This window comes from Protomyctophum parallelum (genome assembly GCF_964188405.1).
Source record: "Protomyctophum parallelum genome assembly, chromosome: 17".
In the NCBI taxonomy this organism is placed as follows: domain Eukaryota; kingdom Metazoa; phylum Chordata; class Actinopteri; order Myctophiformes; family Myctophidae; genus Protomyctophum; species Protomyctophum parallelum.
The window spans coordinates 47,543,339-47,554,210 of NC_139719.1; the positions used below are offsets into that span (position 1 = coordinate 47,543,339).

Sequence of the window (10,872 nt, forward strand, 5' to 3'; positions counted from 1 at the left end):
GTGGATGGAGATGACCATAGATGCCCTGGTCTCCTGTGTCCCCATGTCTGAGTGGCCTCCAGGCCGACCACCCCATCCTGGCTGCTAAGATGTCCATGTGAAGGTCACCAGGGTTCTGAGTGGCCTCCAGACCGACCACCCCATCCTGGCTGCTAAGATGTCCATGTGGACATGTGTTTGTATAGAGAGAAGCATGGCTGAAGAGCTTTGCATATCAGTCGTTTCTTGCTGCTGCCAAAGTCAAATTGTGATATCTGTAGTGTTTAGTACATGGCCGCTTATGAGATGTAGATATAAGTACACCTGACTGGTGGAAATAGCCTTGTGATACATACTGGGTGTGCTCTTTGGTCCTTCACAAAACAAACAAACAAAAGCTGCACAAAATGCCACAAACTCACAAAGCTGCACAAAATCACACAAATCAAGGGATGTCCGACAGTCCGTGTCAAACTCCTAATTGCCGTTTATCAACAGATACCGATATATATATATATATATATATGCAGGCTTTTTCCAGTGGTGGAAACATCACTCAAAAGTTTTACTTAAATAAAAGTAGGCTATAAATACTGCAATATAGAAATACTCTGTTACAAGTAAATTCAACATGTACTTGAGTAAAGGTACAAAGGTTTTGGTATAAAAATGTACTTAAAATACCAAAAGTAATTATTAATAATTACTCATGCAAGGGTTAGGGTCTAAATCTAAATCTAAAATTATCTAATCTCTCATCTCAAGTTTTCAAATGTATAAAAATCATTTGAAAATGGCAGATCTACAAGCTCACATGTGTCTTATTGTATTGTGAGCTTGTAGATGTTTTTAATGTAAAAAAAATAATAAAGTAAAATTAAGGGTTAGGGTTATTACTTTTTAATGCCGTTATCGGCGGACAATATCGGACATCCCTAACAAAAAAAAATATCAAATGTGTCAATACATTTCAAAGTGCCACTAAAACTTCACCAATAAATAAAAAAACATCCACAAGTTCCATAAATTAAATGCCACAAAGGTTTGACAAACATGCCGAAAAAATGAAGAAATTAAAAAAAATACGTTTCATAAACATCTTCTGCCGTATGTCCATAGAACAAGCCAGTACAGTGTGTCATTGTCTAGGTCACCTAAGCCACGATCACCATTCGGTGGCCGGTATTTGGGGCAAATGGTCATTACGTGTTCCACAGTCTGTAGTGGATCCTCGCATTCACAGTGGGCACTGTCCGAGATGTCCCACTTCTGCTTTGAGGGTTGTCCACTCCTTGCAGGGGAGGTGCTGGCAAAGAACATATTTGGGGTCCTCAATGTATTCCACTGGTCCCTCTGTCTTGCCTTCACCCAGGATGCCTTGGAGGTGTCAGCTGGTGTTGTGTGGAGCAGTTCTTGGGCCTGTGTTGGCAAAGGGGCACCGTGACTTGAGGCACGTGTGCTGTGGCAAAGGGTGCCGTGACTTGTTGTGTGTGTGTGTGTGTGTTGTGGCAAAGGGCACCGTGACTTGAGGCACGTGTGCTGTGGTGTCTCTGATGACCTTGTGGAGGAGATGGCTGGGATTCACTCAGCTGTGCCTTCCCGGTGAGGGCCAGCGTGGCTGCTTCTCGTCTGACCTCTGTTGGAGTGATTCCAGCGAGAGCAGGCAGTTTGTTTGGGGTGGCCCATCCTGTGTTGAGGGCAGCATCCAGCTTCTTGACATGAGAGCTACGGCTCCAGACTGGGGCACAGTACTCTGGTCGTCTGCATAGCCATACTACATTGATGTTGTTGCAGGGAGGTCGTGGATGTAGCTGTTGAACAGCAGTTACTGGTGTGGAACCGAAAAGCTTCACAAACATGCCAAAGATTTCTAGTTTTTAATCTAGTTTATTTTCAAATAAATTTGTTTTATTTTGTGAAGCAACTTTGGGTACCTTGAAAAGTGCTATATAAATTGTATGTATTATAAAAAAACAGCAATTGTCGCCACACAGACATCACAAATTCCTATTGGCAGCAGCAACATGTGAGTGATGTGCAAAGCTCTTCAGCCATTCATAGACTATAACCACCATGTCTTCCTTCCAGATGCTGAGAGGCTCAACCGGAGCCCCTACAGGTGGATATCTGCAGTTCTCGCTGTCCATGGATGAATCTGCATGGGGGGCTCTGAAGGCGGCTCAAAGTAAGAAACCACTTAGACTTTTCTATTACTGTGAGTGTTATGGTCGGCTTCTGTTTTAAATGTTCTCTATACATTTTGTGTATGATGTGAAAGGACACACTGTACGTATATCTGGCTCTTGGTCACTTTAATTAATCTTTCGTTCTTTCTTCCTTAGGGTGGATGGGTCATGGTAGACGTCGTGGAAGGACAGAGATCCGTTTCAAAGCTTCCCTCCCGGAGGACTTCTGCTGTGAGTAGGAATATTTCTTGTTGGGATGGATATCTGTTGTACTGTTATGGTATGAAGTATAGCATGGCAGTATGATGCCTCCTAGTGGCACTGTGGTTGAATGTCTGTCAGCTCTCCAAGCTAATCAAAGTCTTAATGACACTTTTGTTAACCACTTCAACCCCAGCATCTCTATTCTGGGGGAAGCGTTCAGCCAAATTAGCAGATCTACAAGCTCACACTGCGTTGCAACGTGTTGTGAGCTTGTAGATCTGCTATTTTTGGCAAATCAATTTGTGTAGAGTGAAATCGGAGCATATACCAAATGCTCTCTTTAAAGGTCTGTTTTATCAAATCTATAGAGCGTTTAAGTGGTTCTGAATATGCAGCTCAACAAAAGCTAATTTGGTCTTTATTTCTTTCTTTCTTAGGACGGAGATCTGTGTAGATGCCGGAGGACTTCAGACCTGGGCCTGCCCGGTGAGGAACCGCACAGTAAGAACCACTCTAGGCCTTTCATGATTATGAGGTTTCTTTTTACTGGACGATTATTGTCGCTTAAATAAATTGCAATTAAATATTTAAGTGTGGCCCGGATGGTTAGCTCAACTGTCTGGGCACCTAGGCTGCCAAGCCAGCCGGATGGCGTGCTGCGGGTTCGACTCCCGACGGCCTTTGCCGCGTGTCACTCCCCATCTCTTTCCCCCTTTCCTGTCTATATACTGTTCACTATCAGTAAAGGCATAAAAAGCCCCAAAACCAACATGAGGGCTATGGCTCCAGACTGGGGCACAGTACTCAGCGGTGGGGAACACCAGAGCCTCGGTACCGGCTAGACGCCGTATCGGTGCGGCACAGGTGGTGGTCTTTCTCTTGACGCTGTCAGGTGTTGTTTAAAGGACAGTGTTCTGTCCAGCTTCACCGCAAGATATGATGGGGAGGAATGGGACTGTAAAAATATACAAATGACACCACTGCTATCACCGAAGAGCACACCCTAATTGATCACGTCTAGGAATTTCAACAATTTAGGCAGTTATCACATACTTTATACAGAGTGACTTACAGTAAGCAACAACAACACATAGTAATACATCAAATTCATAAACAATTGTCATCAAGAATAAGAAGTAAGCTAAGAACCTAACAGTAGACTATTGGCAGCAACAACAAGGGGGTGATGTGCGAAGCTCTTCAGCCGTTCATAGATGATAACCGCTATGTCTTTCTTCCAGGTGTACTGCAGGTCTCCCGCTGTCCAGGAATCTGCATTCCTCTGAAGACGACTCAAAGTAAGAGACCCTGTTAGGCCTGTCAAAAAGAACCCTAACTTAAACGTTTATTACTGTAAGTGATATGTTTAGCTTCTGTTTAAATGTTCTCTATAAATAAAAGTCTGATGTACTAGGATGTATATATGTTGTGACAGGATAGAATATATATCTGGCTCTTGGTCACTCTAATCAATCTTTCTTTGTTAGGATGAAGATCGCGGTGGATGTCGCTGGAATGCCGTTGCTGGACAGGGGGCGCACACACATACACACACATACACACCCCCCCCCCCCCCCACACACACACACACACACACGGAAAGGCTAATTTGGTGTGTTTTTATTTCTTTGTTAGAATGGAGATATCGATACACGAGCTGATGTTCCCTGGACAGAGATCCGTTCCAAAGCCCCCCCCCCCCTGGGGGCTTCCTCAGAGGACTCTGATGAGCTGTGAGTAGGAACAGTTCTTGCTTGTTTCTGAGGATGGATAACTGCTTTTGTACTGTTATGGCACGAAGAATGCCATCATTTACAGTAATCCAAATGTTTTAAATATTTTATGATCTAAATGACTCCGCACAATAGTTTGAGAGTCAATATCTCATCTGCTTTTAGAAGCACTTGAATACAAATTACAAAAGATGTTGAGGACTGTACATGTGTTGATGCCTCCTAGTGGAACTGTGGTTGAATGTCTGTCAGCTTTCCAAGCTAATCAAAGTCTTAATGACACTTTTGTAACCACTTCAACCCCAGCATCCCTATTCTGGGGGAGCGTTCAGCAAAAATAGCAGATCTACAAGCTCGCACTGCGTTGCAACGTGTTGTGAGCTTGTAGAGCTAATGGTTTCTTTCTCTCTCTCTCAGGATGGAGATCATAGTAGACACAGCTGGAGCCTCTAGAGATGGAGATCTGCAGGTCTGTCCATAGATGGATGGGAGGACGGAGGACGGAGATCTGGGTAGACGCTGGAGGACTTAGGACCTGGGCCTGCCCCGTGAGGAACTCAACGGTACGAACCGCTTTAGGGTTAGGGCTTTTTGAGGCTTCGTAAAAAGCCAATAATCGTCCGTTGCCGATAATTGGTCGATCCCTATTCTTAAACGTTACTGTAAGTGCATGTGTATGTTGTGACAGGACACACACACACAGCAAAGCTAATTTGGGGTGTGTCTCTTTCGTTCTTTGTTAGAATGGAGATCTCAGCCGATGCCCGAGATCTGAAGCTTTCCCCGGGTGTTTCCGCTGAGGACTTCTGGGTCGCTGGGAGGCTCGGACGGAGCTGGAAGGTTCGGTAGACGCCACTGGAACCCGTTTAGGCCTGTCAGAATCTAAGGTTTTATAATGGCCGATTTAATTGTCGTCATACTAACATTCTAAATAAAACTTTGGCTTTTGTAGGCTTTGTAAACAAAAAGCTGCACATGGCATAATTCAATAACTTTATACACTAAAAAAGAAGTAAATTACAAAGTGACACATTTAGAGCTTGTAGAGCCTCGGTACCGGCTAGACGCCGTATCGGTGCGGCACAGGTGGTGGTCTTTCTCTTGACGCTGTCAGGTGTTGTTTAAAGGACAGTGTTCTGTCCAGCTTCACCGCAAGATATGATGGGGAGGAATGGGACTGTAAAAATATACAAATGACACCACTGCTATCACCGAAGAGCACACCCTAATTGATCACGTCTAGGAATTTCAACAATTTAGGCAGTTATCACATACTTTATCCAGAGTGACTTACAGTAAGCAACAACACATAGTAATACATCAAATTCATAAACAATTGTCATCAAGAATAAGAAGTAAGCTAAGAACCTAACAGTAGACTATTGGCAGCAACAACAAGGGAGTGATGTGCGAAGCTCTTCAGCCGTTCATAGATGATAACCGCTATGTCTTTCTTCCAGATGTACTGCAGGTCTCCCGCTGTCCAGGAATCTGCATTCCTCTGAAGACGACTCAAAGTAAGAGACCCTGTTAGGCCTGTCAAAAAGAACCCTAACTTAAACGTTTATTACTGTAAGTGTTATGTTTAGCTTCTGTTTAAATGTTCTCTATAAATAAAAGTTTGATGTACTAGGATGTATATATGTTGTGACAGGATAGAATATATATCTGGCTCTTGGTCACTCTAATCAATCTTTCTTTGTTAGGATGAAGATCGCGGTGGATGTCGCTGGAACGCCGTTGCTGGACAGGGGGCGCACGCACATACACACACATACACACATACACACACACACACACACACACACACGGAAAGGCTAATTTGGTGTGTTTTTTTTTTTCTTTGTTAGAATGGAGATATCGATAGACGAGCTGATGTTCCCTGGACAGAGATCCGTTCCAAAGCCCCCCCCCTGGGGGCTTCCTCAGAGGACTCTGATGAGCTGTGAGTAGGAACAGTTCTTGCTTGTTTCTGAGGATGGATAACTGCTTTTGTTCTGTTATGGCACGAAGAATGCCATTTACAGTAATCCAAATGTTTTAAATATTTTATGGTAAATCTAAATGACTCCGCACAATAGTTTGAGAGTCAATATCTCATCTGCTTTTAGAAGCACTTGAATACAAATTACAAAAGATGTTGAGGACTGTACATGTGTTGATGCCTCCTAGTGGCACTGTGGTTGAATGTCTGTCAGCTTTCCAAGCTAATCAAAGTCTTAATGACACTTTTGTAACCACTTTAACCCCAGCATCCCTATTCTGGGGGAGCGTTCAGCAAAAATAGCAGATCTACAAGCTCGCACTGCGTTGCAACATGTTGTGAGCTTGTAGAGCTAATGGTTTCTTTCTCTCTCTCTCAGGATGGAGATCATAGTAGACACAGCTGGAGCCTCTAGAGATGGAGATCTGCAGGTCTGTCCATGGATGGATGGGAGGACGGAGGACGGAGATCTGGGTAGACGCTGGAGGACTTCGGACCTGGGCCTGCCTGGTGAGGAACTAGGGATGTCAGGGGTTAACCGGTTAGCCGACCGTTAAGAAACATCCGGATATTTTTATCAGCTTTTAACGGTTAATTTGCATAATAATAAATGCGTCTTCTGATCTTAAATCCCTTTATTTTAGATCGTTTTTAGTAATAGTACAACATAAACATTACAGAGACTGTAGTTGTCACTGTACAATACTTTAAAACAGTTGTCATGTTGCACACATGCCTAAAATTGCTATTTGCGCCGCCCAGCTTGTCGCACTCCAGGCTACATGAACAGCGCTCGGGCTCAATGTCCCCGTTCTCTGTTGTACTTCAATGGCTAGTTGGCTACAAGTTACAACGGTAGCTTTGCGGTAGTCAAAATGTAAGCGAGTGACAGCGAGACGAGATGAACACATGTCGACCGTATCAATGCAGAGACCTACATTATTAAATCCATTATTGGCCATTTGGCCTGGAGGGAGAACGTTTACAGCCGCCGCTGCCGCTTCCTCCTCCTTCTCCTCCTATCCGTCTCCACACTGGCACGGCTTACGGCTATCAAAAGTTAGCCATGTGCTATCGATGTTTGAGGGTTTTCTCGTCAGCGAAAAGTCAACAAACGGAACACGGTGACATGCATGCTGATCTTCCTTAAAAATAAAAAAAGGCTTAGCCCATGCGTCCAGTGGCTTTATAGGTATAGGTTGCTCGGATCTGGACTGGATTTATTTATGTTTTGTTGGACTAGAACCGGCGGACCTCTGTACTGTAGACGCGCAGATGCATGCATCATGCAGATGCGATGCGTTGTTTATTGATGATTAAGCCAGAAGCCTACAACAATTTATTTATATTGTTAAATGTTGCTTTTTTGTTTGTCTTTTATAAAAGGAGCATAAATAAATGTATGCCATTCGTCTACCAACTTTAATTATGTAGCCTGCTATACATGCATATTACATTTGGGGTAGCCTATTAAAAAAAGAAAAAAATCAACCACTATCCGTTAATGAACCGGTTAATCCTAACGGGTAACCGGTTGGGAAACTATCCGTTACTGACATCCCTATGAGGAACTCAACGGTACGAACCGCTTTAGGGTTAGGGCTTTTTTAGGCTTCGTAAAAAGCCAATAATCGTCCGTTGCCGATAATTGGTCGATCCCTATTCTTAAACGTTACTGTAAGTGCATGTGTATGTTGTGACAGGACACGCACACACAGCAAAGCTAATTTGTGGTGTGTCTCTTTCGTTCTTTGTTAGAATGGAGATCTCAGCCGATGCCCGAGATCCGAAGCTTTCCCCGGGTGTTTCCGCTGAGGACTTCTGGGTCGCTGGGAGGCTCGGACGGAGCTGGAAGGTTCGGTAGACGCCACTGGAACCCGTTTAGGCCTGTCAGAATTTAAGGTTTTATAATGGCCGATTTTAATTGTCGTCATACTAACATTCTAAATAAAACCTTGGCTTTTGTAGGCTTTGTAAACAAAAAGCTGCACATGGCATAATTCAATAACTTTATACACTAAAAAAGATAAGTAAATTACAAAGTGACACATTTAGAGCTTGTAGATCAGTTGCTTCCATTATTTCTTTAAAATGTTTGAAAATATATGAACATTTTCAACATGGAGACGATTATGACTTATCTCTAAAAAAGTATTACTTGGCGATTAGGTAATTGTGACCGGCCTAAATCCTTCTAGTTGTGTTTTTATATCATGTTCTGTAATCAGTTAGGGTTGACTACAGACTTTTTTTAGGAACAAGATCATCATGCCGGTGAAGAGCACGTTTCTAGCCAATGGAGCAACTATTTCTGATCACCTTTGGAGTTACATCACAGCAAGGTAACTATACAACACACACACACACACACTATGATCATGACATCAGCTTGTGACTGCAACTTGTTCTTGTTCCTGTTCGCAGATGACTCGGCACTGCTAGTCTCGGACAGGAACAAACTGCAGGTTGAAAAGGCCCTCAGCTCTGAATTCAGTAGAATCTGTACCTGGCTCGCTGATAACAAACTATCCTTACACCTGGGAAAAACTGAATCCATTCTCTTTGGATCTAATAGTAATCTCAGCAAGGCAAATGGCTTCTTGGTTAGAGTTGGTGACAATGTTATCACACGTAAAGATGAAATTACCTACCTAGGTTCCATCCTGGAGGCTAATCTTTCCGGTGATAAAATGGCCACCATCGTAATCAAAAAAGTCAACCGAAGAACAAGATTCCTTTACAGGATCTCCTCACTGTTCAACAAAAACACCTTGAAGACCTTAACGGGAGCCCTCGTACAAAGTTTCTTTGACTATGCATGCACCTCCTGGTACCACAGCACCTCAAAGGCCCTTAAAACTAGGCTCCAGACTTCCCAAAACAAACTGGTCAAGCTCCTACTTGGCCTCACCCCCCGAACCTACCTCACTCCTGCCCACTTTGACAGGCTGGAATGGCTTAGGGTCGACGACTGAGTACAGCATCTTGCAATGGGTCTGGTCCACAAGATTCGATACACCACCAAGATACCCATGTACCTGTCTAGATACTTCCTTAATGTTAACGAAGTCCACACCCACAACACCAGAGGGAGTGCAACGAACCATGTACAACCCAGATTCGGCACTAACAAGGGACTAAATTATTTTCACTCGTATGCCACCAAAATGTGGAACGCCCTACCAACAGTCATTAAGACATGTGAATCCCTTGACTCCCTTTTTCCCCCTCACTGTATAAGTTTATTTTCCCTCCCTTCCCCATAGTGTCTTATTTGTACGTCTCTAAATGTTTTGATTAATTGAACATGTTGGACCCTCTTGTAAACAAGTGTAATGCTTAATTGGGTCGTCCACTTACAGTTAACAGTCTTTGTATTGAGTTTGTGCTTGACATGTACTGTAATTCTGCAAACTGTTAATAAATATTTCAATCAATATTGTTTTATGACCAAAGTAGTAATGAGCATTTCTTTCTTTTCTTCAGGACGTTGCTGGTCTCCTGTGTGGCTCCATCTGGAGGTCACCAGGGTTCTGAGTCACTCAGATCCTGACTGGTAGTGGTGATATGTAGATGTGATCAATCAGGGCTCTTTGAAAATAATAAACAATACAATAATAAACCAATATAAATAACTAGATAATAATATAAATAAATGGATAAAACGAACGATAAAAAATAGATAAATAATAGATAAATTAAAATAAAAGTAAATTAAAATAGTAAAAAATAAATAAAATAAATAAAATAAATAAAATAAATAAAATAAATAAAATAAATAAAATAAATAAAATAAATAAAATAAATAAGTAATACACAAAATAAAATAAAATTAGTAATGGATAAAATAAATATAATTAATATAGACAATAATACATAAAATAAATTAAATTATCAATATAGTAATGCATAAAATTAGTAATAACAGTAATACATAAAATAAATGCATAAAAATAAAATTAGTAATAACAGTAATACATAAAACAAATACAATTTGTAATGCATGAAGTAAAATTAGTAATAACATAGTAATCCATCAAATAAATACAATTCGTAATAAAGTTATACATAAAATTAGTAATAACATAGTAATATATAAAATACAATTGATACAATAGTAATACATAAAATAAATACAATTACTTTGTATTGTAATTATAGAATTACTTAAAAAAACAAACGTATCAATCACATCTACATATCACAACCAGGCTATATTGCCAGCAGGCAGGTGGACTGTAGACTCACTACAGCTGTCACAATGTGGTAAACTGTGTTTTGACCCAACTGGCCTCCAAGGAGAGGCGAGCATGGAGCCGGACATCTGATGATACACGAGAAGACGCCATAGTATATGTTTCATGTTGATTGTACTTTATTAATGATGCCATATATCTGTAAATCATTATTTTCTTAATAAATTATTGCATTTATACCCGGGTGTCCGTTATGGGTCCATTACCCCTAGATCAAATGGTTCATAATAAGGATGAGGAATACAGTGGTACTATTTACATGTTTAAGGAATATTTAGTTATAGTTAATGTATTTTACACATTTAGACCTTCTAAAACCTAGCCTAAGGTTTTCTGAAAACCTTCAAATTCTTATTGAAACAATAAAGGATGTAGACGGGTGGATCCCGGCATGAATGGTATAAGGTTTTGTATTGAGGTTTCACCAGGTCTAAATGGGCTAAAAGGAGGCCTCAGGTATTCAAAGGTTTTCACCCCAAGGTCTCTACAGAATGACCTGGCTTATTAATATGAATGCTGACAATCTCCCA

The 10,872-nt window shown here is 41.5% G+C and overlaps 1 long non-coding RNA gene across 1 annotated transcript; it reads left to right on the forward strand.

The window, feature by feature from the left end:
* Window positions 1–4,595: 4,595 nt before the first annotated feature.
* Window positions 4,596–9,679, forward strand: LOC310874177. Its single transcript, XR_014570541.1, has 4 exons — window positions 4,596–4,665; window positions 7,845–7,941; window positions 8,342–8,428; window positions 9,573–9,679. It is a non-coding gene; the product is annotated as an uncharacterized lncRNA (long non-coding RNA).
* The last annotated feature ends 1,193 nt before the right edge of the window (window positions 9,680–10,872 follow it).